Source organism: Pseudophryne corroboree, chromosome 4 (genome assembly GCF_028390025.1).
Source record: "Pseudophryne corroboree isolate aPseCor3 chromosome 4, aPseCor3.hap2, whole genome shotgun sequence".
Lineage (NCBI taxonomy): Eukaryota > Metazoa > Chordata > Amphibia > Anura > Myobatrachidae > Pseudophryne > Pseudophryne corroboree.
The window spans coordinates 632,919,183-632,946,954 of NC_086447.1; the positions used below are offsets into that span (position 1 = coordinate 632,919,183).

The window sequence follows — 27,772 nt, forward strand, 5'->3', positions numbered from 1 at the left end:
AAAATAAATAATTGACTATTAAAAACCTATCAGTCTTAAATAAGGACATCAGTAAGCACCACTGGCATAATGGATAAGGCACTGTTCTCCTAAGCCAGTGGTTGTGGGTTTAAGTCCCGTCTGAGTTGGAAGTCATTACAGCAAGTGTCTCATCACTAGAGTTGATATTTTATCGTTGCTTCAACTGTAAAACAGTCTTGCAGTGTTTAGCTTGTAAAAAATTACCACAGAAGCTAAAATATGACATTAATTATGATAACATTGTTGTTGTTGTTTTTTAAACATTTTCTATCACCATGGACAGCTTATTCAAGTGCCATCTGGCATGCATGTTCCTTTGTTGCTCATCATTCATCACCAAAAATGATTTTCTTTTTCAATTCTTATGACTGTACTGATTGTATAGAATAAAATCCACATCTAGCATAACCAATTAATGCTGCAAAGTGCTCCAGTGGTGCAATTGGTCAGCACGCGGTTCTTATAAGACAGTATCTGTTGAGCAATGCCGAGGTTGTGAGTTCAAGCCTCACCTGGAGCATCTGTGTCTACTTTTTTTTTCCTTTTCTTATGTCATTAGTCATTGATTATAAACTGCTACCTTAATATTTAATATGATATTACAAAGTATGGAAGAAAGAAAGAAAAACACAAACATGATTGTGCATTTAAGTTGTCAGCACACATCTGCTTTGGTTCAAATGCACTGCATATCTTCCTTCAGTCAGCCAACAAAACAGCAATGGAAAAGATTAACATACTGTTGGTAAAGCAGTTGCATCAAATTGATTTTCTGCAATATAGCATGATAATCCATACTGACAGCTCTGGATAGTACCAGCACATTTCTTGCTGGACTTGGTAATGCAAAGAACACAGTAGACAGCTTCACTTTTTCCTCAAAAATAAATAATTGACTATTAAAAACCTAACAGTCTTAAATAAGAACATCAGTAAGCACCACTGGCATAATGGATAAGTCACTGCCCTCCTAAGCCAGGGGGTGCAAGTCCCATATGGGGTGGAAGTCATTACAGCAAGTGTCTCATCACTAGAGTTGATATTTTATCCTTGCTTCAACTGTAAAACAATATTGCAGTGTTTAGCTTGTAAAAAATGACCACAGAAGCTAAAATATGACATTAATTATGATAACATTGTTGTTGTTGTTTTTTAAACCTTTTCTATCACCGTGGACAGCTTATTCAAGTGCCATCTGGCATGCATGTTCCTTTGTTGCTCATCATTCATCACCAAAAATGATTTTCTTTTTCAATTCTTATGACTGTACTGATTGTATTGAATAAAATCCACATCTAGCATAACCAATTAATACTGCAAAGTGCTCCAGTGGCGCAATTGGTCAGTGCGCGGTACTTATAAGACAATGCCGAGGTTGTGAGTTCAAGCTTTGTATACTGTATTTTTTTCCTTTTCTTATGTCATTAGTCATTGATTATAAACTACTACCTTAATATTTAATATGATATTACAAAGGATGGAAGAAAGAAAGAAAAAACACAAACATGATTGTGCATTTAAGTTGTCAGCACACATCTGCTTTGGTTCAAATGCACTGCATATCTTCCTTCAGTCAGCCAACAAAACAGCAATGGATAAGATTAACATACTGTTGGTAAAGCAGTTGCATCAAATTGATTTTCTGCAATATAGCATGATAATCCATACTGACAGCTCTGGTTAGTACCAGCACATTCCTTGCTGGACTTGGTAATGCAAAGAACACAGTAAATAGCTTCAATTTTTTTCAAAAATAAATAATTGACTATTAAAAACCTATCAGTCTTAAATAAGGACATCAGTAACCACCACTGGCATAATGGGTAAGGCACTGTTCTCCTAAGCCAGTTGTTGTGGGTTTAAGTCCTGTCTGAGTTGGAAGTCATTACAGCAAGTGTCTCATCACTAGAGTTGATATTTTATCCTTGCTTCAACTGTAAAACAGTCTTGCAGTGTTTAGCTTGTAAAAAATGACCAAAGAAGCTAAAATATGACATTAATTATGATAACATTGTTGTTGTTGTTTTTTAAACCTTTTCTATCACCGTGGACAGCTTATTCAAGTGCCATCTGGCACGCATGTGCCTTTGTTGCTCATCATTCATCACCAAAAATGATTTTCTTTTTCAATTCTTATGACTGTACTGATTGTATTGAATAAAATCCACATCTAGCATAACCAATTAATACTGCAAAATGCTCCAGTGGCGCAATTGGTCAGTGCGCGGTACTTATAAGACAATGCCGAGGTTGTGAGTTCAAGCTTTGTATACTGTTTTTTTTCCCTTTTCTTATGTCATTAGTCATTGATTATAAACTACTACCTTAATATTTAATATGATATTACAAAGGATGGAAGAAAGAAAGAAAAAACACAAACATGATTGTGCATTTAAGTTGTCAGCACACATCTGCTTTGGTTCAAATGCACTGCATATCTTCCTTCAGTCAGCCAACAAAACAGCAATGGATAAGATTAACATACTGTTGGTAAAGCAGTTGCATCAAATTTATTTTCTGCAATATAGCATGATAATCCATACTGACAGCTCTGGATAGTACCAGCACATTTCTTGCTGGACTTGGTAATGCAAAGAACACAGTAAACAGCTTCACTTTTTCCTCAAAAATAAATAATTGACTATTAAAAACCTAACAGTCTTAAATAAGAACATCAGTAAGCACCACTGCCATAATGGATAAGTCACTGCCCTCCTAAGCCACGGGGTCCAAGTCCCATATGGGCTGGAAGTCATTACAGCAAGTGTCTCTTCACTAGAGTTGATATTTTATCCTTGCTTCAACTGTAAAACAGTCTTGCAGTGTTTAGCTTGTAAAAAATGACCACAGAAGCTAAAATATGACATTAATTATGATAACATTGATGTTGTTGTTTTTTAAACCTTTTCTATCACCGTGGACAGCTTATTCAAGTGCCATCTGGCATGCATGTTCCTTTGTTGCTCATCATTCATCACCAAAAATGATTTTCTTTTTCAATTCTTATGACTGTACTGATTGCTTTGAATAAAATCCACATCTAGCATAACCAATTAATGCTGAAAAGTGCTCCAGTGGCGCAATTGGTCAGCGCGCGGTACTTATGAGACAGTATCTGTTGAGCAATGCCGAGGTTGTGAGTTCACGCCTCACCTGGAGCATCTTTGTATACTGTTTTTTTTTCCTTTTCTTATGTCATTAGTCATTGATTATAAACTGCTACCTTAATATTTAATATGATATTACAAAGTATGGAAGAAAGAAAGAAAAACACAAACATGATTGTGCATTTAAGTTGTCAGCACACATCTGCTTTGGTTCAAATGCACTGCATATCTTCCTTCAGTCAGCCAACAAAACAGCAATGGAAAAGATTAACATACTGTTGGTAAAGCAGTTGCATCAAATTGATTTTCTGCAATATAGTATGATAATCCATACTGACAGCTCTGGATAGTACCAGCACATTTCTTGCTGGACTTGGTAATGCAAAGAACACAGTAAACAGCTTCACTTTTTTTCAAAAATAAATAATTGACTATTAAAAACCTATCAGTCTTAAATAAGGACATCAGTAAGCACCACTGGCATAATGGATAAGGCACTGTTCTCCTAAGCCAGTGGTTGTGGGTTTAAGTCCCGTCTGAGTTGGAAGTCATTACAGCAAGTGTCTCATCACTAGAGTTGATATTTTATCGTTGCTTCAACTGTAAAACAGTCTTGCAGTGTTTAGCTTGTAAAAAATTACCACAGAAGCTAAAATATGACATTAATTATGATAACATTGTTGTTGTTGTTTTTTAAACATTTTCTATCACCATGGACAGCTTATTCAAGTGCCATCTGGCATGCATGTTCCTTTGTTGCTCATCATTCATCACCAAAAATGATTTTCTTTTTCAATTCTTATGACTGTACTGATTGTATAGAATAAAATCCACATCTAGCATAACCAATTAATGCTGCAAAGTGCTCCAGTGGTGCAATTGGTCAGCACGCGGTTCTTATAAGACAGTATCTGTTGAGCAATGCCGAGGTTGTGAGTTCAAGCCTCACCTGGAGCATCTGTGTCTACTTTTTTTTTCCTTTTCTTATGTCATTAGTCATTGATTATAAACTGCTACCTTAATATTTAATATGATATTACAAAGTATGGAAGAAAGAAAGAAAAACACAAACATGATTGTGCATTTAAGTTGTCAGCACACATCTGCTTTGGTTCAAATGCACTGCATATCTTCCTTCAGTCAGCCAACAAAACAGCAATGGAAAAGATTAACATACTGTTGGTAAAGCAGTTGCATCAAATTGATTTTCTGCAATATAGCATGATAATCCATACTGACAGCTCTGGATAGTACCAGCACATTTCTTGCTGGACTTGGTAATGCAAAGAACACAGTAAACAGCTTCACTTTTTCCTCAAAAATAAATAATTGACTATTAAAAACCTAACAGTCTTAAATAAGAACATCAGTAAGCACCACTGGCATAATGGATAAGTCACTGCCCTCCTAAGCCAGGGGGTGCAAGTCCCATATGGGGTGGAAGTCATTACAGCAAGTGTCTCATCACTAGAGTTGATATTAAATTCTTGCTTCAACTGTAAAACAATATTGCAGTGTTTAGCTTGTAAAAAATGACCACAGAAGCTAAAATATGACATTAATTATGATAACATTGTTGTTGTTGTTTTTTAAACCTTTTCTATCACCGTGGACAGCTTATTCAAGTGCCATCTGGCATGCATGTTCCTTTGTTGCTCATCATTCATCACCAAAAATGATTTTATTTTTCAATTCTTATGACTGTACTGATTGTATTGAATAAAATCCACATCTAGCATAACCAATTAATGCTGCAAAGTGCTCCAGTGGCGCAATTGGTCAGCGCGCAGTTCTCATAAAACAGTATCTGTTGAGCAATGCTGCGGTTGTGAGTTCAAGCCTCACCTGGAGCATCTTTGTATACTGTTTTTTTCCTTTTCTTATGTCATTAGTCATTGATTATAAACTGCTACCTTAATATTTAATATGATATTACAAAGGATGGAATAAAGAAAGAAAAAACACAAACATGATTGTGCATTTAAGTTGTCAGCACACATCTGGTTTGGTTCAAATGCACTGCATATCTTCCTTCAGTCAGTCAACGAAATAGCAATGGAAAAGATAAACATACTGTTGGTAAAGCAGTTGCATCAAATTGATTTTCTGCAATATAGCATGATAATCCATACTGACAGCTCTGGATAGTACCAGCACATTTCTTGCTGGACTTGGTAATGCAAAGAACACAGTAAACAGCTTCACTTTTTTTCAAAAATAAATAATTGACTATTAAAAACCTATCAGTCTTAAATAAAGACATCAGTAAGCACCACTGGCATAATAGATAAGGCACTGTTCTCCTAAGCCAGTGGTTGTGGGTTTAAGTCCCGTCTGAGTTGGAAGTCATTACAGCAAGTGTCTCATCACTAGAGTTGATATTTTATCCTTGCTTCAACTGTAAAACAGTCTTGCAGTGTTTAGCTTGTAAAAAATGACCACAGAAGCTAAAATATGACATTAATTATGATAACATTGTTGTTGTTGTTTTTTAAACCTTTTCTATCACCGTGGACAGCTTACTCAAGAGCCATCTGGCATGCTTCTTCCTTTGTTGCTCATCATTTATCACCAAAAATGATTTTCTTTTTCAATTCTTTTGACTGTACTGATTGTATTGAATAAAATCCACATCTAGCTTAACCAATTAATGCTGCAAAGTGCTCCAGTGGCGCAATTGGTCAACACGCGGTACTTTTAAGACAGTATTTGTTGAGCAATGGCGAGGTTGTGAGTTCAAGCCTCACCTGGAGCATCTTTGTATACTGTTTTTTTTTCCTTTTCTTATGTCATTAGTCATTGATTATAAACTGCTACCTTAATATTTACTATGATATTACAAAGGATGGAAGAAAGAAAGAAAAAACACAAACATGATTCTGCATTTAAGTTGTCAGCACACATCTGCTTTGGTTCAAATGCACTGCATATCTTCCTTCAGTCAGCCAACAAAACAGCAATGGAAAAGATTAACATACTGTTGGTAAAGCAGTTGCATCAAATTGATTTTCTGCAATATAGCATGATAATCCATATTGACAGCTCTGGATAGTACCAGCACATTTCTTGCTGGACTTGGTAATGCAAAGAACACAGTAAACAGCTTCACATTTTCCTCAAAAATAAATAATTGACTATTAAAAACCTAACAGTCTTAAATAAGAACATCAGTAAGCACCACTGGCATAATGGATAAGTCACTGCCCTCCTAAGCCAGGGGTTCCAAGTCCCATATGGGGTGGAAGTCATTACAGCAAGTGTCTCATCACTAGAATTTATATTTTATCCTTGCTTCAACTGTAAAGCAGTCTTGCAGGGTTTAGCTTGTAAAAAATGACCACAGAAGCTAAAATATGACATTAATTATGATAACATTGTTGTTGTTGTTTTTTAAACCTTTTCTATCACCGTGGACAGCTTATTCAAGTGCCATCTGGCATGCATGTTCCTTTGTTGCTCATCATTCATCACCAAAAATGATTTTCTTTTTCAATTCTTATGACTGTACTGATTGTATTGAATAAAATCCACATCTAGCATAACCAATTAATGCTGCAAAGTGCTCCAGTGGTGCAATTGGTCAGCACGCGGTACTAATAAGACAGTATCTGTTGAGCAATGCCGAGGTTGTGAGTTCAAGCATCACCTGGAGCGTCTTCGTATATTGTTTTTTATCCTTTTTCTAATGTCATTAGTCATTGATTATAAACTGCTACCTTAATATTTAATATGATATTACAAAGGATGGAAGAAAGAAAGAAAAAACACAAACATGATTGTACATTTAAGTTGTCAGCACACATCTGCTTTGGTTCAAATGCATTGCATATCTTCCTTCAGTCAGCCAACAAAACAGCAATGGAAAAGATTAACATACTGTTGGTAAAGCAGTTGCATCAAATTGATTTTCTGCAATATAGCATGATAATCCATACTGACAGCTCTGGATAGTACCAGCACATTTCTTGCTGGACTTGGTAATGCAAAGAACACAGTAAACAGCTTCACTTTTTTTCAAAAATAAATAATTGACTATTAAAAACCTATCAGTCTTAAATAAAGACATCAGTAAGCACCACTGGCATAATAGATAAGGCACTGTTCTCCTAAGCCAGTGGTTGTGGGTTTAAGTCCCGTCTGAGTTGGAAGTCATTACAGCAAGTGTCTCATCACTAGAGTTGATATTTTATCCTTGCTTCAACTGTAAAACAGTCTTGCAGTGTTTAGCTTGTAAAAAATGACCACAGAAGCTAAAATATGACATTAATTATGATAACATTGTTGTTGTTGTTTTTTAAACCTTTTCTATCACCGTGGACAGCTTACTCAAGAGCCATCTGGCATGCTTCTTCCTTTGTTGCTCATCATTTATCACCAAAAATGATTTTCTTTTTCAATTCTTTTGACTGTACTGATTGTATTGAATAAAATCCACATCTAGCTTAACCAATTAATGCTGCAAAGTGCTCCAGTGGCGCAATTGGTCAGCACGCGGTACTTTTAAGACAGTATTTGTTGAGCAATGGCGAGGTTGTGAGTTCAAGCCTCACCTGGAGCATCTTTGTATACTGTTTTTTTTTTCTTTTCTTATGTCATTAGTCATTGATTATAAACTGCTACCTTAATATTTACTATGATATTACAAAGGATGGAAGAAAGAAAGAAAAAACACAAACATGATTCTGCATTTAAGTTGTCAGCACACATCTGCTTTGGTTCAAATGCACTGCATATCTTCCTTCAGTCAGCCAACAAAACAGCAATGGAAAAGATTAACATACTGTTGGTAAAGCAGTTGCATCAAATTGATTTTCTGCAATATAGCATGATAATCCATATTGACAGCTCTGGATAGTACCAGCACATTTCTTGCTGGACTTGGTAATGCAAAGAACACAGTAAACAGCTTCACATTTTCCTCAAAAATAAATAATTGACTATTAAAAACCTAACAGTCTTAAATAAGAACATCAGTAAGCACCACTGGCATAATGGATAAGTCACTGCCCTCCTAAGCCAGGGGTTCCAAGTCCCATATGGGGTGGAAGTCATTACAGCAAGTGTCTCATCACTAGAATTTATATTTTATCCTTGCTTCAACTGTAAAGCAGTCTTGCAGGGTTTAGCTTGTAAAAAATGACCACAGAAGCTAAAATATGACATTAATTATGATAACATTGTTGTTGTTGTTTTTTAAACCTTTTCTATCACCGTGGACAGCTTATTCAAGTGCCATCTGGCATGCATGTTCCTTTGTTGCTCATCATTCATCACCAAAAATGATTTTCTTTTTCAATTCTTATGACTGTACTGATTGTATTGAATAAAATCCACATCTAGCATAACCAATTAATGCTGCAAAGTGCTCCAGTGGTGCAATTGGTCAGCACGCGGTACTAATAAGACAGTATCTGTTGAGCAATGCCGAGGTTGTGAGTTCAAGCATCACCTGGAGCGTCTTTGTATATTGTTTTTTTTCCTTTTTCTAATGTCATTAGTCATTGATTATAAACTGCTACCTTAATATTTAATATGATATTACAAAGGATGGAAGAAAGAAAGAAAAAACACAAACATGATTGTACATTTAAGTTGTCAGCACACATCTGCTTTGGTTCAAATGCATTGCATATCTTCCTTCAGTCAGCCAACAAAACAGCAATGGAAAATATTAACATACTGTTGGTAAAGCAGTTGCATCAAATTGATTTTATGCAATATAGCATGATAATCCATACTGACAGCTCTGGATAGTACCAGCACATTTCTTGCTGGACTTGGTATTGCAAAGAACACAGTAAACAGCTTCACTTTTTTTAAAAATAAATAATTGACTATTAAAAACCTATCAGTCTTAAATAAGGACATCAGTAAGCACCACTGGCATAATGGAAAAGGCACTGTTCTCCTAAGCCAGTGGTTGTGGGTTTAAGTCCCGTCTGAGTTGGAAGTCATTACAGCAAGTGTCTCATCACTAGAGTTGATATTTTATCCTTGCTTCAACTGTAAAACAGTCTTGCAGTGTTTAGCTTGTAAAAAATGACCACAGAAGCTAAAATATGACATTAATTATGATAACATTGTTGTTGTTGTTGTTTTTTAAACCTTTTCTATCACCGTGGACAGCTTATTCAAGTGCCATCTGGCATGCATGTTCCTTTGTTGCTCATCATTTATCACCAAAATTGATTTTCTTTTTCAATTCTTATGACTGTACTGATTGTATTGAATAAAATCCACATCTAGCATAACCAATTAATGCTGCAAAGTGCTCCAGTGGCGTAATTGGTCAGCGCGCGGTACTAATAAGACAGTATCTGTTGAGCGATTCCGAGGTTGACATAAGAAATGGAAAAAAAAACAGTATACAAAGAAGCTCCAGGTGAGGCTTGAACTCATCAAGCCTCACCTGGAGCTTCTTTGTATACTGTTTTTTTTTTTACTTTTCTTATGTCATTAGTCATTGATTATAAACTGCTACCTTAATATTTAATATGATATTACAAAGGATGGAAGAAACAAAGAAAAAACACAAACATGATTGTGCATTTAAGTTGTCAGCACACATCTGCTTTGTTTCAAATGCACTGCATATCTTCCTTCAGTCAGCCAACAAAACAGCAATGGAAAAGATTAACATACTGTTGGTAAAGCAGTTGCATCAAATTGATTTTCTGCAATATAGCATGATAATCCATACTGACAGCTCTGGATAGTACCAGCACATTTCTTGCTGGACTTGGTAATGCAAAGAACACAGTAAACAGCTTCACTTTTTTCAAAAATAAATAATTGACTATTAAAAACCTATCAGTCTTAAATAAGGACATCAGTAAGCACCACTGGCATAATGGATAAGTCACTGCCCTCCTAAGCCACGGGGTCCAAGTCCCATATGGGTTGGAAGTCATTACAGCAAGTGTCTTATCACTAGAGTTGATATTTTATCCTTGCTTCAACTGTAAAACAGTCTTGCAGTGTTTAGCTTGTAAAAAAATGACCACAGAAGCTAAAATATGACATTAATTATGATAACATTGTTGTTGTTGTTTTATAAACCTTTTCTATCACTGGGGACAGCTTATTCAAGTGCCATCTGGCATGCATGCTTCTTTGTTGCTCATCATTCATCACCAAAAATGATTTTCTTTTTCAATTCTTATGACTGTACTGATTGTATTGAATAAAATCCACATCTAGCATAACCAATTAATGCTGCAAAGTGCTCCAGTGGCGTAATTGGTCAGCGCGCGGTACTAATAAGACAGTATCTGTTGAGCAATGCCGAGGTTGTGAGTTCAAGCCTCACCTGTAGCGTCTTTGTATACTGATTTTTTCCTTTTTCTAATGTCATTAGTCATTGATTATAAACTGCTACCTTAATATTTAATATGATATTACAAAGGATGGAAGAAAGAAAGAAAAAACACAAACATGATTGTGCATTTAAGTTGTCAGCACACATCTGCTTTGGTTCAAATGCATTGCATATCTTCCTTCAGTCAGCCAACAAAACAGCAATGGAAAAGATTAACATACTGTTGGTAAAGCAGTTGCATCAAATTGATTTTCTGCAATATAGCACGATAATCCATACTGACAGCTCTGGATAGTACCAGCACATTTCTTGCTGGACTTGGTAATGCAAAGAACACAGTAAACAGCTTCACTTTTTTCAAAAATAAATAATTGACTATTAAAAACTTATCAGTCTTAAATAAGGACATCAGTAAGCACCACTGGCATAATGGATAAGGCACTGTTCTCCTAAGCCAGTGGTTGTGGGTTTAAGTCCCGTCTGAGTTGGAAGTCATTACAGCAAGTGTCTCATCACTAGAGTTGATATTTTATCCTTGCTTCAACTGTAAAACAGTCTTGCAGTGTTTAGCTTGTAAAAAATGACCACAGAAGCTAAAATATGACATTAATTATGATAACATTGTTGTTGTTGTTTTTTAAACCTTTTCTATCACAGTGGACAGCTTATTCAAGTGCCATCTGGCATGCATGTCCCTTTGTTGCTCATCATTTATCACCAAAAATGATTTTCTTTTTCAATTCTTATGACTGTACTGATTGTATTGAATAAAATCCACATCTAGCATAACCAATTAATGCTGCAAAGTGCTCCAGTGGCGCAATTGGTCAGCGCGCGGTACTTATAAGACAGTATCTGTTGAGCGATGCCGAGGTTGACATAAGAAATGGAAAAAAAAACAGTATACAAAGAAGCTCCAGGTGAGGCTTGAACTCATCAAGCCTCACCTGGAGCTTCTTTGTATACTGTTTTATTTTTTACTTTTCTTATGCCATTAGTCATTGATTATAAACTGCTACCTTAATATTTAATATGATATTACAAAGGATGGAAGAAAGAAAGAAAAAACACAAACATGATTGTGCATTTAAGTTGTCAGCACACATCTGGTTTGGTTCAAATGCACTGCATATCTTCCTTCAGTCAGCCAACAAAACAGCAATGGAAAAGATTAACATACTGTTGGTAAAGCAGTTGCATCAAATTGATTTTCTGCAATATAGCATGATAATCCATACTGACAGCTCTTGATAGTACCAGCACATTTCTTGCTGGACTTGGTAATGCAAAGAACACAGTAAACAGCTTCACTTTTTCCTCAAAAATAAATAATTGACTATTAAAAACCTAACAGTCTTAAATAAGAACATCAGTAAGCACCACTGGCATAATGGATAAGTCACTGCCCTCCTAAGCCAGGGGGTCCAAGTCCCATATGGTGTGGAAGTCATTACAGCAAGTGTCTCATCACTAGAGTTGATATTTTATCCTTGCTTCAACTGTAAAACAGTCTTGCAGTGTTTAGCTTGTAAAAAATTACCACAGAGCTAAAATATGACATTAATTATGATAACATTGTTGTTGTTGTTGTTGTTGTTGTTGTTTTTTAAACCTTTTCTATCACCGTGGACAGCTTATTCAAGTGCCATCTGGCATGCATGTTCCTTTTCTGCTCATCATTCATCACCAAAAATGATTTTATTTTTCAATTCTTATGACTGTACTGATTGTATTGAATAAAATCCACATCTAGCATAACCAATCAATGCTGCAAAGTGCTCCAGTGGCGCAATTTCTCAGTGCACGGTACTTATAAGACAGTATCTGTTGAGCAATGCAGAGGTTGTAAGTTCAAGCCTCACCTGGAGCATCTTTGTATACTGTTTTTTTTCCTTTTCTTATGTCATTAGTCATTGATTATAAACTGCTACCTTAATATTTAATATGATATTACAAAGGATGGAAGAAAGAAAGAAAAAACACAAACATGATTGTGCATTTAAGTTGTCAGCACACATCTGCTTTGGTTCAAATGCACTGCATATCTTCCTTCAGTCAGCCAACAAAACAGCAATGGAAAAGATTAACATACTGTTGGTAAAGCAGTTGCATCAAATTGATTTTCTGCAATATAGCATGATAATCCATACTGACAGCTCTGGGTAGTACCAGCACATTTCTTGCTGGACTTGGCAATGCAAAGAACACAGTAAACAGCTTAACTTTTCTTCAAAAATAAATAATTGACTATTAAAAACCTATCAGTCTTAAATAAGGACATCAGTAAGCACCACTGGCATAATGGATAAGGCACTGTTCTCCTAAGCCAGTCGTTGTAGGTTTAAGTCCCGTCTGAGTTGGAAGTCATTACAGCAAGTGGCATAATGGATAAGTCACTGCCCTCCTAAGCCACGGGGTCCAAGTCCCATATGGGGTGGAAGTCATTACAGCAAGTGTCTCATCACTAGAGTTGATATTTTATCCTTGCTTCAACTGTAAAATAGTCTTGCAGTGTTTAGCTTGTAAAAAATGACCACAGAAGCTAAAATATGACATTAATTATGATAACATTATTGTTGTTGTTTTTTAAACCTTTTCTATCACCGTGGACAGCTTATTCAAGTGCCATCTGGCATGCATGTTCCTTTGTTGCTCATCATTCATCACCAAAAATGATTTTCTTTTTCAATTCTTATGACTGTACTGATTGTATTGAATAAAATCCACATCTAGCATAACCAATTAATGCTGCAAAGTGCTCCAGTTGCGCAATTGGTCAGCGCGCGGTACTTATAAGACAGTATTTGTTGAGCAATGCCGAGGTTGTGAGTTCAAGCCTCACTTGAAGCATCTTTGTATACTGTTTTTTTTCCTTTTCTTATGTCATTAGTCATTGATTATAAACTGCTACCTTAATATTTAATATGATATTACAAAGGATGGAAGAAAGAAAGAAAAAACACAAACATGGTTGTTCATTTAAGTTGTCAGCACACATCTGCTTTGGTTCAAATGCACTGCATATCTTCCTTCAGTCAGCCAACAAAACAGCAATGGAAAAGATTAACATACTGTTGGTAAAGCAGTTGCATCAAATTGATTTTCTGCAATATAGCATGATAATCCATACTGACAGCTCTGGATAGTACCAGCACATTTCTTGCTGGACTTGGTAATGCAAAGAACACAGTAAACAGCTTCACTTTTTCATCAAAAATAAATAATTGACAATTAAAAAAATATCAGTCTTAAATAAGAACATCAGTAAGTACCACTGGCATAATGGATAAGTCACTGCCCTCCTAAGCCACGGGGTCCAAGTCCCATATGGGGTGGAAGTCATTACAGCAAGTGTCTCATCACTAGAGTTGATATTTTATCCTTGCTTCAACTGTAAAACAGTCTTGCAGTGTTTAGCTTGTAAAAAATGACCACAGAAGCTAAAATATGACATTAATTATGATAACATTGTTGTTGTTGTTGTTTTTTAAACCTTTTCTATCACCGTGGACAGCTTATTCAAGTGCCATCTGGCATGCATGTTCCTTTGTTGCTCATCATTCATCACCAAAAATGATTTTCTTTTTCAATTCTTATGACTGTACTGATTGTATTGAATAAAATCCACATCTAGCATAACCAATTAATGCTGCAAAGTGCTTCAGTGGCGTAATTGGTCAGCACGCGGTACTAATAAGACAGTATCTGTTGAGCAATGCCGAGATTGTGAGTTCAAGCATCACCTGGAGCGTCTTTGTATATTGTTTTTTTTCCTTTTTCTAATGTCATTAGTCATTGATTATAAACTGCTACCTTAATATTTAATATGATATTACAAAGGATGGAAGAAAGAAAGAAAAAACACAAACATGATTGTGCATTTAAGTTGTCAGCACACATCTGCTTTGGTTCAAATGCATTGCATATCTTCCTTCAGTCAGCCAACAAAACAGCAATGGAAAAGATTAACATACTGTTGGTAAAGCAGTTGCATCAAATTGATTTTCTGCAATATAGCACGATAATCCATACTGACAGCTCTGGATAGTACCAGCACATTTCTTGCTGGACTTGGTAATGCAAAGAACACAGTAAACAGCTTCACTTTTTTCAAAAATAAATAATTGACTATTAAAAACTTATCAGTCTTAAATAAGGACATCAGTAAGCACCACTGGCATAATGGATAAGGCACTGTTCTCCTAAGCCAGTGGTTGTGGGTTTAAGTCCCGTCTGAGTTGGAAGTCATTACAGCAAGTGTCTCATCACTAGAGTTGATATTTTATCCTTGCTTCAACTGTAAAACAGTCTTGCAGTGTTTAGCTTGTAAAAAATGACCACAGAAGCTAAAATATGACATTAATTATGATAACATTGTTGTTGTTGTTTTTTAAACCTTTTCTATCACCGTGGACAGCTTATTCAAGTGCCATCTGGCATGCATGTCCCTTTGTTGCTCATCATTTATCACCAAAAATGATTTTCTTTTTCAATTCTTATGACTGTACTGATTGTATTGAATAAAATCCACATCTAGCATAACCAATTAATGCTGCAAAGTGCTCCAGTGGCGCAATTGGTCAGCGCGCGGTACTTATAAGACAGTATCTGTTGAGCGATGCCGAGGTTGACATAAGAAATGGAAAAAAAAACAGTATACAAAGAAGCTCCAGGTGAGGCTTGAACTCATCAAGCCTCACCTGGAGCTTCTTTGTATACTGTTTTATTTTTTACTTTTCTTATGCCATTAGTCATTGATTATAAACTGCTACCTTAATATTTAATATGATATTACAAAGGATGGAAGAAAGAAAGAAAAAACACAAACATGATTGTGCATTTAAGTTGTCAGCACACATCTGCTTTGGTTCAAATGCACTGCATATCTTCCTTCAGTCAGCCAACAAAACAGCAATGGAAAAGATTAACATACTGTTGGTAAAGCAGTTGCATCAAATTGATTTTCTGCAATATAGCATGATAATCCATACTGACAGCTCTTGATAGTACCAGCACATTTCTTGCTGGACTTGGTAATGCAAAGAACACAGTAAACAGCTTCACTTTTTCCTCAAAAATAAATAATTGACTATTAAAAACCTAACAGTCTTAAATAAGAACATCAGTAAGCACCACTGGCATAATGGATAAGTCACTGCCCTCCTAAGCCAGGGGGTCCAAGTCCCATATGGTGTGGAAGTCATTACAGCAAGTGTCTCATCACTAGAGTTGATATTTTATCCTTGCTTCAACTGTAAAACAGTCTTGCAGTGTTTAGCTTGTAAAAAATTACCACAGAGCTAAAATATGACATTAATTATGATAACATTGTTGTTGTTGTTGTTGTTGTTTTTTAAACCTTTTCTATCACCGTGGACAGCTTATTCAAGTGCCATCTGGCATGCATGTTCCTTTTCTGCTCATCATTCATCACCAAAAATGATTTTATTTTTCAATTCTTATGACTGTACTGATTGTATTGAATAAAATCCACATCTAGCATAACCAATCAATGCTGCAAAGTGCTCCAGTGGCGCAATTTCTCAGTGCACGGTACTTATAAGACAGTATCTGTTGAGCAATGCAGAGGTTGTAAGTTCAAGCCTCACCTGGAGCATCTTTGTATACTGTTTTTTTTCCTTTTCTTATGTCATTAGTCATTGATTATAAACTGCTACCTTAATATTTAATATGATATTACAAAGGATGGAAGAAAGAAAGAAAAAACACAAACATGATTGTGCATTTAAGTTGTCAGCACACATCTGCTTTGGTTCAAATGCACTGCATATCTTCCTTCAGTCAGCCAACAAAACAGCAATGGAAAAGATTAACATACTGTTGGTAAAGCAGTTGCATCAAATTGATTTTCTGCAATATAGCATGATAATCCATACTGACAGCTCTGGGTAGTACCAGCACATTTCTTGCTGGACTTGGCAATGCAAAGAACACAGTAAACAGCTTAACTTTTCTTCAAAAATAAATAATTGACTATTAAAAACCTATCAGTCTTAAATAAGGACATCAGTAAGCACCACTGGCATAATGGATAAGGCACTGTTCTCCTAAGCCAGTCGTTGTAGGTTTAAGTCCCGTCTGAGTTGGAAGTCATTACAGCAAGTGGCATAATGGATAAGTCACTGCCCTCCTAAGCCACGGGGTCCAAGTCCCATATGGGGTGGAAGTCATTACAGCAAGTGTCTCATCACTAGAGTTGATATTTAATCCTTGCTTCAACTGTAAAATAGTCTTGCAGTGTTTAGCTTGTAAAAAATGACCACAGAAGCTAAAATATGACATTAATTATGATAACATTGTTGTTGTTGTTTTTTAAACCTTTTCTATCACCGTGGACAGCTTATTCAAGTGCCATCTGGCATGCATGTTCCTTTGTTGCTCATCATTCATCACCAAAAATGATTTTCTTTTTCAATTCTTATGACTGTACTGATTGTATTGAATAAAATCCACATCTAGCATAACCAATTAATGCTGCAAAGTGCTCCAGTTGCGCAATTGGTCAGCGCGCGGTACTTATAAGACAGTATTTGTTGAGCAATGCCGAGGTTGTGAGTTCAAGCCTCACTTGGAGCATCTTTGTATACTGTTTTTTTTCCTTTTCTTATGTCATTAGTCATTGATTATAAACTGCTACCTTAATATTTAATATGATATTACAAAGGATGGAAGAAAGAAAGAAAAAACACAAACATGGTTGTTCATTTAAGTTGTCAGCACACATCTGCTTTGGTTCAAATGCACTGCATATCTTCCTTCAGTCAGCCAACAAAACAGCAATGGAAAAGATTAACATACTGTTGGTAAAGCAGTTGCATCAAATTGATTTTCTGCAATATAGCATGATAATCCATACTGACAGCTCTGGATAGTACCAGCACATTTCTTGCTGGACTTGGTAATGCAAAGAACACAGTAAACAGCTTCACTTTTTCATCAAAAATAAATAATTGACTATTAAAAAAATATCAGTCTTAAATAAGAACATCAGTAAGTACCACTGGCATAATGGATAAGTCACTGCCCTCCTAAGCCACGGGGTCCAAGTCCCATATGGGGTGGAAGTCATTACAGCAAGTGTCTCATCACTAGAGTTGATATTTTATCCTTGCTTCAACTGTAAAACAGTCTTGCAGTGTTTAGCTTGTAAAAAATGACCACAGAAGCTAAAATATGACATTAATTATGATAACATTGTTGTTGTTGTTGTTTTTTAAACCTTTTCTATCACCGTGGACAGCTTATTCAAGTGCCATCCTTTGTTGCTCATCATTTATCACCAAAAATGATTTTCTTTTTCAATTCTTATGACTGTACTTATTGTATTGAATAAAATCCACATCTAGCATAACCAATTAATGCTGCAAAGTGCTCCAGTGGCGCAATTTGTCAGTGCACGGTACTTATAAGACAGTATCTGTTGAGCAATGCCGAGATTGTGAGTTCAAGCATCACCTGGAGCGTCTTTGTATATTGTTTTTTTTCCTTTTTCTAATGTCATTAGTCATTGATTATAAACTGCTACCTTAATATTTAATATGATATTACAAAGGATGGAAGAAAGAAAGAAAGAAAAAACACAAACATGATTGTGCATTTAAGTTGTCAGCACACATCTGCTTTGGTTCAAATGCACTACATATCTTCCTTCAGTCAGCCAACAAAACAGCAATGGAAAAGATTAACATACTGTTGGTAAAGCAGTTGCATCAAATTGATTTTCTGCAAGATAGCATGATAATCCATACTGACAGCTCTGGATAGTACCAGCACATTTCCTGCTGGACTTGGTAATGCAAAGAACACAGTAAACAGCTTCACTTTTTCCTCAAAAATAAATAATTGACTATTAAAAACCTAACAGTCTTAAATTAGAACATCAGTAAGCACCACTGGCATAATGGATAAGTCACTGCCCTCCTAAGCCAGGGGGTCCAAGTCCCATATGTGGTGGAAGTCATTACAGCAAGTGTCTCATCACTAGAGTTGATATTTTATCCTTGCTTCAACAGTAAAACAGTCTTGCAGTGTTTAGCTTGTAAAAAATGACCACAGAAGCTAAAATATGACATTAATTATGATAACATTGTTGTTGTTGTTTTTTAAACCTTTTCTATCACCGTGGACAGCTTATTCAAGTGCCATCTGGCATGCATGTTCCTTTGTTGCTCATCATTCATCACCAAAAATGATTTTCTTTTTCAATTCTTATGACTGTACTGATTGTATTGAATAAAATCCACATCTAGCATAACCAATTAATGCTGCAAAGTGCTCCAGTGGCGCAATTGGTCAGCACGTGGTACTTATAAGACAGTATCTGTTGAGCAATGCCTAGGTTGTGAGTTCAAGCCTCACTTGGAGCATCTTTGTACACTATTTTATTTCCTTTTCTTATGTTGTTAGTCATTGATTATAAACTGCTACCTTAATATTTAATATGATATTACAAAGGATGGAAGAAAGAAAGAAAAAACACAAACATGATAGTGCATTTAAGTTGTCAGCACACATCTGCTTTGGTTCAAATGCACTGCATATCTTCCTTCAGTCAGCCAACAAAACAGCAATGGAAAAGATTAACATACTGTTGGTAAAGCAGTTGCATCAAATAGATTTTCTGCAATATAGCATGATAATCCATACTGACAGCTCTGGATAGTACCAGCACATTTCTTGCTGGACTTGGTAATGCAAAGAACACAGTAAACAGCTTCACTTTTTCATCAAAAATAAATAATTGACTATTAAAAAAATATCAGTCTTAAATAAGAACATCAGTAAGCACCACTGGCATAATGGATAAGTCACTGCCCTCCTAAGCCACGGGGTCCAAATCCCATATGGGGTGGAAGTCATCACAGCAAGTGTCTCATCACTAGAGTTGATATTTTATCCTTGCTTCAACTGTAAAACAGTCTTGCAGGGTTTAGCTTGTAAAAAATGACCACAGAAGCTAAAATATGACATTAATTATGATAACATTGTTGTTGTTGTTGTTTTTTAAACCTTTTCTATCACCGTGGACAGCTTATTCAAGTGCCATCTGGCATGCATGTTCCTTTGTTGCTCATCATTCATCACCAAAAATGATTTTCTTTTTCAATTCTTATGACTGTACTGATTGTATTGAATAAAATCCATATCTAGCATAACCAATTAATGCTGCAAAGTGCTTCAGTGGCGTAATTGGTCAGCACGCGGTACTAATAAGACAGTATCTGTTGAGCAATGCCGAGATTGTGAGTTCAAGCATCACCTGGAGCGTCTTTGTATATTGTTTTTTTTCCTTTTTCTAATGTCATTAGTCATTGATTATAAACTGCTACCTTAATATTTAATATGATATTACAAAGGATGGAAGAAAGAAAGAAAAAACACAAACATGATTGTACATTTAAGTTGTCAGCACACATCTGCTTTGGTTCAAATGCATTGCATATCTTCCTTCAGTCAGCCAACAAAACAGCAATGGAAAAGATTAACATACTGTTGGTAAAGCAGTTGCATCAAATTGATTTTCTGCAATATAGCATGATAATCCATACTGACAGCTCTGGATAGTACCAGCACATTTCTTGCTGGACTTGGTAATGCAAAGAACACAGTAAACAGCTTCACTTTTTTAAAAAATAAATAATTGACTATTAAAAACCTATCAGTCTTAAATAAGGACATCAGTAAGCACCACTGGCATAATGGAAAAGGCACTGTTCTCCTAAGCCAGTGGTTGTAAGTTTAATTCCCGTCTGAGTTGGAAGTCATTACAGCAAGTGTCTCATCACTAGAGTTGATATTTTATCCTTGCTTCAACTGTAAAACAGTCTTGCAGTGTTTAGCTTGTAAAAAATGACCACAGAAGCTAAAATATGACATTAATTATGATAACATTGTTGTTGTTGTTTTTTAAACCTTTTCTATCACCGTGGACAGCTTATTCAAGTGCCATCTGGCATGCATGTCCCTTTGTTGCTCATCATTTATCACCAATAATTATTTTCTTTTTCAATTCTTATGACTGTACTGATTGTATTGAATAAAATCCACATCTAGCATAACCAATTAATGCTGCAAAGTGCTCCAGTGGCGCAATTGGTCAGCGCGCGGTACTTATAAGACAGTATCTGTTGAGCGATGCCGAGGTTGACATAAGAAATGGAAAAAAAAACAGTATACAAAGAAGCTCCAGGTGAGGCTTGAACTCATCAAGCCTCACCTGGAGCTTCTTTGTATACTGTTTTATTTTTTACTTTTCTTATGCCATTAGTCATTGATTATAAACTGCTACCTTAATATTTAATATGATATTACAAAGGATGGAAGAAAGAAAGAAAAAACACAAACATGATTGTGCATTTAAGTTGTCAGCACACATCTGCTTTGGTTCAAATGCACTGCATATCTTCCTTCAGTCAGCCAACAAAACAGCAATGGAAAAGATTAACATACTGTTAGCTTGTAAAAAATGACCACAGAGCTAAAATATGACATTAATTATGATAACATTGTTGTTGTTTTTTAAACCTTTTCTATCACCGTGGACAGCTTATTCAAGTGCCACCTGGCATGCATGTTTCTTTTTTGCTCATCATTCATCACCAAAAATGATTTTCTTTTTCAATTCTTATGACTGTACTTATTGTATTGAATAAAATCCACATCTAGCATAACCAATTAATGCTGCAAAGTGCTCCAGTGGCGCAATTTGTCAGTGCACGGTACTTATAAGACAGTATCTGTTGAGCAATGCAGAGGTTGTAAGTTCAAGCCTCACCTGGAGCATCTTTGTATACTGTTTTTTTTTTCCTTTTCTTATGTCATTAGTCATTGATTATAAACTGCTACCGTAATATTTAATATGATATTACAAAGGATGGAAGAAAGAAAGAAAAAACACAAACATGATTGTGCATTTAAGTTGTCAGCACACATCTGCTTTGGTTCAAATGCACTGCATATCTTCCTTCAGTCAGCCAACAAAACAGCAATGGAAAAGATTAACATACTGTTGGTAAAGCAGTTGCATCAAATTGATTTTCTGCAAGATAGCATGATAATCCATACTGACAGCTCTGGATAGTACCAGCACATTTCCTGCTGGACTTGGTAATGCAAAGAACACAGTAAACAGCTTCACTTTTTCCTCAAAAATAAATAATTGACTATTAAAAACCTAACAGTCTTAAATTAGAACATCAGTAAGCACCACTGGCATAATGGATAAGTCACTGCCCTCCTAAGCCAGGGGGTCCAAGTCCCATATGTGGTGGAAGTCATTACAGCAAGTGTCTCATCACTAGAGTTGATATTTTATCCTTGCTTCAACAGTAAAACAGTCTTGCAGTGTTTAGCTTGTAAAAAATGACCACAGAAGCTAAAATATGACATTAATTATGATAACATTGTTGTTGTTGTTTTTTAAACCTTTTCTATCACCGTGGACAGCTTATTCAAGTGCCATCTGGCATGCATGTTCCTTTGTTGCTCATCATTCATCACCAAAAATGATTTTCTTTTTCAATTCTTATGACTGTACTGATTGTATTGAATAAAATCCACATCTAGCATAACCAATTAATGCTGCAAAGTGCTCCAGTGGCGCAATTGGTCAGCACGTGGTACTTATAAGACAGTATCTGTTGAGCAATGCCTAGGTTGTGAGTTCAAGCCTCACTTGGAGCATCTTTGTACACTATTTTATTTCCTTTTCTTATGTTGTTAGTCATTGATTATAAACTGCTACCTTAATATTTAATATGATATTACAAAGGATGGAAGAAAGAAAGAAAAAACACAAACATGATAGTGCATTTAAGTTGTCAGCACACATCTGCTTTGGTTCAAATGCACTGCATATCTTCCTTCAGTCAGCCAACAAAACAGCAATGGAAAAGATTAACATACTGTTGGTAAAGCAGTTGCATCAAATAGATTTTCTGCAATATAGCATGATAATCCATACTGACAGCTCTGGATAGTACCAGCACATTTCTTGCTGGACTTGGTAATGCAAAGAACACAGTAAACAGCTTCACTTTTTCATCAAAAATAAATAATTGACTATTAAAAAAATATCAGTCTTAAATAAGAACATCAGTAAGCACCACTGGCATAATGGATAAGTCACTGCCCTCCTAAGCCACGGGGTCCAAATCCCATATGGGGTGGAAGTCATCACAGCAAGTGTCTCATCACTAGAGTTGATATTTTATCCTTGCTTCAACTGTAAAACAGTCTTGCAGGGTTTAGCTTGTAAAAAATGACCACAGAAGCTAAAATATGACATTAATTATGATAACATTGTTGTTGTTGTTGTTTTTTAAACCTTTTCTATCACCGTGGACAGCTTATTCAAGTGCCATCTGGCATGCATGTTCCTTTGTTGCTCATCATTCATCACCAAAAATGATTTTCTTTTTCAATTCTTATGACTGTACTGATTGTATTGAATAAAATCCATATCTAGCATAACCAATTAATGCTGCAAAGTGCTTCAGTGGCGTAATTGGTCAGCACGCGGTACTAATAAGACAGTATCTGTTGAGCAATGCCGAGATTGTGAGTTCAAGCATCACCTGGAGCGTCTTTGTATATTGTTTTTTTTCCTTTTTCTAATGTCATTAGTCATTGATTATAAACTGCTACCTTAATATTTAATATGATATTACAAAGGATGGAAGAAAGAAAGAAAAAACACAAACATGATTGTACATTTAAGTTGTCAGCACACATCTGCTTTGGTTCAAATGCATTGCATATCTTCCTTCAGTCAGCCAACAAAACAGCAATGGAAAAGATTAACATACTGTTGGTAAAGCAGTTGCATCAAATTGATTTTCTGCAATATAGCATGATAATCCATACTGACAGCTCTGGATAGTACCAGCACATTTCTTGCTGGACTTGGTAATGCAAAGAACACAGTAAACAGCTTCACTTTTTTAAAAAATAAATAATTGACTATTAAAAACCTATCAGTCTTAAATAAGGACATCAGTAAGCACCACTGGCATAATGGAAAAGGCACTGTTCTCCTAAGCCAGTGGTTGTAAGTTTAATTCCCGTCTGAGTTGGAAGTCATTACAGCAAGTGTCTCATCACTAGAGTTGATATTTTATCCTTGCTTCAACTGTAAAACAGTCTTGCAGTGTTTAGCTTGTAAAAAATGACCACAGAAGCTAAAATATGACATTAATTATGATAACATTGTTGTTGTTGTTTTTTAAACCTTTTCTATCACCGTGGACAGCTTATTCAAGTGCCATCTGGCATGCATGTCCCTTTGTTGCTCATCATTTATCACCAATAATTATTTTCTTTTTCAATTCTTATGACTGTACTGATTGTATTGAATAAAATCCACATCTAGCATAACCAATTAATGCTGCAAAGTGCTCCAGTGGCGCAATTGGTCAGCGCGCGGTACTTATAAGACAGTATCTGTTGAGCGATGCCGAGGTTGACATAAGAAATGGAAAAAAAAACAGTATACAAAGAAGCTCCAGGTGAGGCTTGAACTCATCAAGCCTCACCTGGAGCTTCTTTGTATACTGTTTTATTTTTTACTTTTCTTATGCCATTAGTCATTGATTATAAACTGCTACCTTAATATTTAATATGATATTACAAAGGATGGAAGAAAGAAAGAAAAAACACAAACATGATTGTGCATTTAAGTTGTCAGCACACATCTGCTTTGGTTCAAATGCACTGCATATCTTCCTTCAGTCAGCCAACAAAACAGCAATGGAAAAGATTAACATACTGTTAGCTTGTAAAAAATGACCACAGAGCTAAAATATGACATTAATTATGATAACATTGTTGTTGTTTTTTAAACCTTTTCTATCACCGTGGACAGCTTATTCAAGTGCCACCTGGCATGCATGTTTCTTTTTTGCTCATCATTCATCACCAAAAATGATTTTCTTTTTCAATTCTTATGACTGTACTTATTGTATTGAATAAAATCCACATCTAGCATAACCAATTAATGCTGCAAAGTGCTCCAGTGGCGCAATTTGTCAGTGCACGGTACTTATAAGACAGTATCTGTTGAGCAATGCAGAGGTTGTAAGTTCAAGCCTCACCTGGAGCATCTTTGTATACTGTTTTTTTTTTCCTTTTCTTATGTCATTAGTCATTGATTATAAACTGCTACCGTAATATTTAATATGATATTACAAAGGATGGAAGAAAGAAAGAAAAAACACAAACATGATTGTGCATTTAAGTTGTCAGCACACATCTGCTTTGGTTCAAATGCACTGCATATCTTCCTTCAGTCAGCCAACAAAACAGCAATGGAAAAGATTAACATACTGTTGGTAAAGCAGTTGCATCAAATTGATTTTCTGCAATATAGCATGATAATCCATACTGACAGCTCTGGATAGTACCAGCACATTTCTTGCTGGACTTGGTAATGCAAAGAACACAGTAAACAGCTTCACTTTTTCCTCAAAAATAAATAATTGACTATTAAAAACCTAACAGTCTTAAATAAGAACATCAGTAAGCACCACTGGCATAATGGGTAAGGCACTGTTCTCCTAAGCCAGTGGTTGTGGGTTTAAGTCCTGTCTGAGTTGGAAGTCATTACAGCAAGTGTCTCATCACTAGAGTTGATATTTTATCCTTGCTTAAACTGTAAAATAGTCTTACAGTGTTTAGCTTGTAAAAAATGACCACAGAAGCTAAAATATGACATTAATTATGATAACATTGTTGTTGTTGTTTTTTAAACCTTTTCTATCACCGTGGACAGCTTATTCAAGTGCCATCTGGCATGCATGTTCCTTTGTTGCTCATCATTCATCACCAAAAATGATTTTCTTTTTCAATTCTTATGACTGTACTGATTGTATTGAATAAAATCCACATCTAGCATAACCAATTAATGCTGCAAAGTGCTCCAGTTGCGCAATTGGTCAGCGCGCGGTACTTATAAGACAGTATTTGTTGAGCAATGCCGAGGTTGTGAGTTCAAGCCTCACTTGGAGCATCTTTGTATACTGTTTTTTTTTCCTTTTCTTTTGTCATTAGTCATTGATTATAAACTGCTACCTTAATATTTAATATGATATTACAAAGGATGGAAGAAAGAAAGAAAAAACACAAACATGGTTGTTCATTTAAGTTGTCAGCACACATCTGCTTTGGTTCAAATGCACTGCATATCTTCCTTCAGTCAGCCAACAAAACAGCAATGGAAAAGATTAACATACTGTTGGTAAAGCAGTTGCATCAAATTGATTTTCTGCAATATAGCATGATAATCCATACTGACAGCTCTGGATAGTACCAGCACATTTCTTGCTGGACTTGGTAATCATCATTTATCATCAAAAATGATTTTCTTTTTCAATTCTTATGACTGTACTGATTGTATTGAATAAAATCCACATCTAGCATAACCAATAATTGCTGCAAAGTGCTCCAGTGGCGCAATTGGTCAGCGCGCGGACCTTATAAGACAGTATCTGTTGAGCGATGCCGAGGTTGTGAGTTCAAGCCTCACCTGGAGCATCTTTGTATACTGTATTTTTTTCCTTTTCTTATGTCATTAGTCATTGATTATAAACTGCTACCTTAGTATTTAATATGATATTACAAAGGATGGAAGAAAGAAAGAAAGAAAAAACACAAACATGATTGTGCATTTAAGTTGTCAGCACACATCTGCTTTGGTTCAAATGCACTACATATCTTCCTTCAGTCAGCCAACAAAACAGCAATGGAAAAGATTAACATACTGTTGGTAAAGCAGTTGCATCAAATTGATTTTCTGCAATATAGCATGATAATCCATACTGACAGCTCTTGATAGTACCAGCACATTTCTTGCTGGACTTGGTAATGCAAAGAACACAGTAAACAGCTTCACTTTTTCCTCAAAAATAAATAATTGACTATTAAAAACCTAACAGTCTTAAATAAGAACATCAGTAAGCACCACTGGCATAATGGATAAGTCACTGCCCTCCTAAGCCAGGGGGTCCAAGTCCCATATGGGGTGGAAGTCATTACAGCAAGTGTCTCATCACTAGAGTTGATATTTTATCCTTGCTTCAACAGTAAAACAGTCTTGCAGTGTTTAGCTTGTAAAAAATGACAACAGAAGCTAAAATATGACATTAATTATGATAACATTGTTGTTGTTGTTGTTTTTTAAACCTTTTCTATCACCGTGGACAGCTTATTCAAGTGCCATCTGGCATGCATGTTCCTTTGTTGCTCATCATTCATCACCAAAAATGATTTTCTTTTTCAATTCTTATGACTGTACTGATTGTATTGAATAAAATCCACATCTAGCATAACCAATTAATGCTGCAAAGTGCTCCAGTGGCGCAATTGGTCAGCACGTGGTACTTATAAGACAGTATCTGTTGAGCAATGCCGAGGTTGTGAGTTCAAGCCTCACTTGGAGCATCTTTGTACACTATTTTATTTCCTTTTCTTATGTCGTTAGTCATTGATTATAAACTGCTACCTTAATATTTAATATGATATTACAAAGGATGGAAGAAAGAAAGAAAAAACACAAACATGATTGTGCATTTAAGTTGTCAGCACACATCTGCTTTGGTTCAAATGCACTGCATATCTTCCTTCAGTCAGCCAACAAAACAGCAATGGAAAAGATTAACATACTGTTGGTAAAGCAGTTGCATCAAATAGATTTTCTGCAATATAGCATGATAATCCATACTGACAGCTCTGGATAGTACCAGCACATTTCTTGCTGGACTTGGTAATGCAAAGAACACAGTAAACAGCTTCACTTTTTCTTCAAAAATAAATAATTGACTTTTAAAAAAATATCAGTCTTAAATAAGAACATCAGTAAGCACCACTGGCATAATGGATAAGTCACTGCCCTCCTAAGCCACGGGGTCCAAATCCCATATGGGGTGGAAGTCATCACAGCAAGTGTTTCATCACTAGAGTTGATATTTTATCCTTGCTTCAACTGTAAAACAGTCTTGCAGGGTTTAGCTTGTAAAAAATGACCACAGAAGCTAAAATATGACATTAATTATGATAACATTGTTGTTGTTGTTTTTTAAACCTTTTCTATCACCGTGGACAGCTTATTCAAGTGCCATCTGGCATGCATGTTCCTTTGTTGCTCATCATTCATCACCAAAAATGATTTTCTTTTTCAATTCTTATGACTGTACTGATTGTATTGAATAAAATCCACATCTAGCATAACCAATTAATGCTGCAAAGTGCTCCAGTGGCGTAATTGGTCAGCACGCGGTACTAATAAGACAGTATCTGTTGAGCAATGCCGGGG

At 35.7% G+C, this 27,772-nt stretch overlaps 6 non-coding genes across 6 annotated transcripts; all 6 read left to right on the plus strand.

Moving 5' to 3' along the window:
• The first annotated feature begins 448 nt into the window (after positions 1-448).
• TRNAI-UAU (transfer RNA isoleucine (anticodon UAU)) lies at positions 449-541 on the plus strand. Its single transcript is given in 2 exon segments — positions 449-486; positions 506-541. It is a non-coding gene; the product is annotated as a tRNA-Ile (tRNA).
• A 3,451-nt stretch (positions 542-3,992) lies between these two features.
• TRNAI-UAU (transfer RNA isoleucine (anticodon UAU)) lies at positions 3,993-4,085 on the plus strand. The gene is given in 2 exon segments: positions 3,993-4,030; positions 4,050-4,085. It is a non-coding gene; the product is annotated as a tRNA-Ile (tRNA).
• Positions 4,086-4,888: 803 nt separating this feature from the next.
• On the plus strand, positions 4,889-4,981 carry TRNAM-CAU (transfer RNA methionine (anticodon CAU)). Its single transcript is given in 2 exon segments — positions 4,889-4,926; positions 4,946-4,981. It is a non-coding gene; the product is annotated as a tRNA-Met (tRNA).
• Positions 4,982-6,689: 1,708 nt separating this feature from the next.
• On the plus strand, positions 6,690-6,782 carry TRNAI-AAU (transfer RNA isoleucine (anticodon AAU)). Its single transcript is given in 2 exon segments — positions 6,690-6,727; positions 6,747-6,782. It is a non-coding gene; the product is annotated as a tRNA-Ile (tRNA).
• A 1,710-nt stretch (positions 6,783-8,492) lies between these two features.
• TRNAI-AAU (transfer RNA isoleucine (anticodon AAU)) lies at positions 8,493-8,585 on the plus strand. The gene is given in 2 exon segments: positions 8,493-8,530; positions 8,550-8,585. It is a non-coding gene; the product is annotated as a tRNA-Ile (tRNA).
• A 1,767-nt stretch (positions 8,586-10,352) lies between these two features.
• TRNAI-AAU (transfer RNA isoleucine (anticodon AAU)) lies at positions 10,353-10,445 on the plus strand. The gene is given in 2 exon segments: positions 10,353-10,390; positions 10,410-10,445. It is a non-coding gene; the product is annotated as a tRNA-Ile (tRNA).
• Positions 10,446-27,772: the final 17,327 nt, after the last annotated feature.